The sequence below is a fragment of the Dendrobium catenatum genome, unplaced genomic scaffold (genome assembly GCF_001605985.2).
Source record: "Dendrobium catenatum unplaced genomic scaffold, ASM160598v2 fragScaff_scaffold_601, whole genome shotgun sequence".
NCBI lineage: Eukaryota > Viridiplantae > Streptophyta > Magnoliopsida > Asparagales > Orchidaceae > Dendrobium > Dendrobium catenatum.
In genome coordinates, this window is record NW_021319063.1 from 124,165 (window position 1) to 127,420 (window position 3,256).

Consider the following 3,256-nt stretch of genomic DNA (forward strand, 5'->3'; position numbering starts at 1 on the left):
TAAAATTTGATTTCATCCTCAATTATTTTAAGATCATTATTTAATAACTCATCTATCTTCACAATCTTCTTCAATAATTAACTTATTTATGCATCCCCTAAATCTGATTTCATCCTCAATTATTTTAAGATCATTATTTAATTATATGATTATAGTTTGAATAAAATTTTAATAATATAATTAGTCTAATAATCATCAATAATCAGTACTCGGGGATATAATTTTTGTAATAAAATATATGGGCTTATGAAGAATTAGAATAATTAGAAGAACAAGGAAGCATCTTAGAAATTCTGGTCCTACAATTTGAGGATATTTTATAGTTTATATTGGATGCCACTTTGATTTGGGTATTCTTAACAATATGTACCTTTTCTTTATTCTCTCTTTTGATAGTTGATGGAGAATCCAATGCTTTGTTATACAAATTCATATCATCATATGGGAATTCATACCTCAAACCATAATTACATATTTTAAAATTTAATTATACTCGCATATTATTAATTAAAATATTATAATTTTCCCACATACATGCACACCAAATGAGTAATAGGCCCTAAGCAGAGTTAAATATTAGGAACCATCTTCCATTCAGAATTTATCTCAAATGACTATAGCTTTTTGTTATTACCGTTATAAAATTGTTGTGGAGATATAAATTTTTTTTTTAAAAAAATTTATTAGGGTAACGAAAATCTTTTTTTTTTGGGAAAAATAACGAAAAACTTGACATGAATTTTTTTCGAGAGCTCATCATGACCTTTACTCTGTTCGTCAGCGAGAGAAGGCCGACGGGACGCGAGGCCGTCACTGTATCGAGCGGCCCGCCGGCTCAGCTGGTCCGGCATTTGCGTCCCGGCCCGCCTCGGGCTCCACGCGCTACAATCGGCGCGCGCATTCCACTGACAAGGTGACAAGAAAGTCCTTTTACTCTTTTAGATTTGGGAAAACCACCGCTTGTCCCCACCGTCCGTTCTTCATCAATGCGCCTTCTTCGTACAATAATTAATTGAAAAAGTTTCGCTCTTAGCCCCCTTTGCTTTTGAAATTTCTAACGCTTTAATTATATTGATTTACTGTTAATGAAATCTGTGGGGAAGTGTAAAAATAAAAAATATGGGCATAGTACTGCAAAAAATACATAAGTTATAAGACGGGAGATTGTGAGTGTATGTCTCTCTCTTTCTTTCACATATATGAAATCGAACTAGATAAGTTATTCATTATGAATGTACAAAAAAAAAAAATGAGTAAAATAAATATAAGAATTGTAAAGTTTTTTTTTTCTAATTTGGATTTTTTTTAATTTATATTTTGTCCAACTTGAATAAATTTAAAATATATTGCGTCACGAATAGATCATATATGGTGATGTTCTCGTCTCACATATGTTCTTGTCGATATGATGATGCTGATGTTGCCAACGTGATCTCTCCCATGTGCCGATGTTGATATCTATGTGTTTTGTCATGCGACTAAAAATATCATAAACTCAACTATCATCAACGGATGATTTAACTAATTATTCTGTTGATTCATTTAATAATTCATTTGTCTAAGGAGGATGTTCGACCGGACTAGCAATCAAGCTCTGTGAATATGACTTGAAAACATGTGATGAGAGAGAGAGAGAGAGAGAGAGAGAGAGAGAGAGAGAGAGAGAGAGAGAGAGAGAGAGAGAAACCATTAGCTCAAATATATGTAAAGCAAGTGCTAATAGGTGCCAAGGATATACAAAAGCCCCTAAATATTCATCTTCACTTTTTATTTATAGTGATTAAAAAGCTACATAAAAAGTTACATTAAAAATGAATAAAAGATATGTTATTTAATGACTCTTTAATACATATCGCATCAAACACAAGCTATATGTACTCTGACTGAAAAAAGGGAATATTACTTTCCTTAACCTTGTTTATTTGTCTCGACACAAGTTCATAAGTGTTGAGTGCATATGGGCACGCAGACATAGGTGAGTCCATTAGCGTGTCTTGAAGTGAGATATTTGTCATTGGTTGACGGCCTATGTTAGAGCTCTATATCATTTGGAAATGGAAGATGAGAGAACATGAGTCGTAGGAAAGTAGGCTCCATTGTTAGTTGGTTGTGATAGGGCAAGCTGAGAGCCCCTCAAGTAGGCTCGTTCATGTAACAGAGACTACGAATATGATTGATGACAATCCACTATGAGTGATGGCAAACATCTTTGATGAATACTCTTCCCTAGGAAGCGAGTGGCAAGTTGCATGATTCACGTTGGCCCTTGGTTGTTTGTGTGAGTGATAACATCATTCTAAGCTAGATCTCGTGATATTTAGGGTGAGTTCATTTATAGGCCCATAAATTACAAACTTTTCTACCACGACACATCAATTACTCACTAAAAAATTCAATTAAATAAAAAAGTCAATATCATCACATCAAATTATCCCCATATATAGAATTTCTCACATTGTCCCTTGACTATTGACATAATTGCTACAATAATACCAATTTAAACCCAATATCAAGAACTTAATTTTCATTAACATCAAATTTAATAAATATAATATTTTTCAATCATGCCATCAATGAGTGGCAAGCCAGCTTGCTCACCCACAAAATAATCTAAATCCAACATAATAGCATCCAATGAGACATCTCTAAATTATTAAAATGAAATAAAATAAAAATCAACAACTTGCACAATAAGATGGAACAGTACTTAACTGAAATTGTGAGGAACCTAAATAATTTTGTGGGAAAGGTGCATTAATTAGATAGAAACAATCATTGACCTTTGAATGATATAAATATGCAGTGGTGATTCAGTTGGCCAGTAATTGGCCCTTGGAATATACTTGATTGCTATGCTTTCAGATCTGGAAAAGTCAGCTTATCTTATTTAATTATAATTTTATTTTTTACTTTCTTAATTTAATGCTTGAAGAGTTTTTATTGTTTGTAAAATTAGTTAGAGCATTTATCTATATATCATAAAACATTAATATAAAAAATAACATTAATATTCAATATATACATATAATTTTATGTTAGATATGTAAATATATAAAAAATCTATGAAGCATATGTAAATTTCTCATCTTAGATTTAATCAAAATATATTTTTAAAAAAACGACTATGAATATTTTATAATTTTTACTTAAAAAAAATTAGTGTAAGCTTTCTTAAAATTATCACATTCATTAAATATAATTAAAATTTTATTTCTAATAATCAATATTTTAAAAAATAATAATAAAATTATAGTTA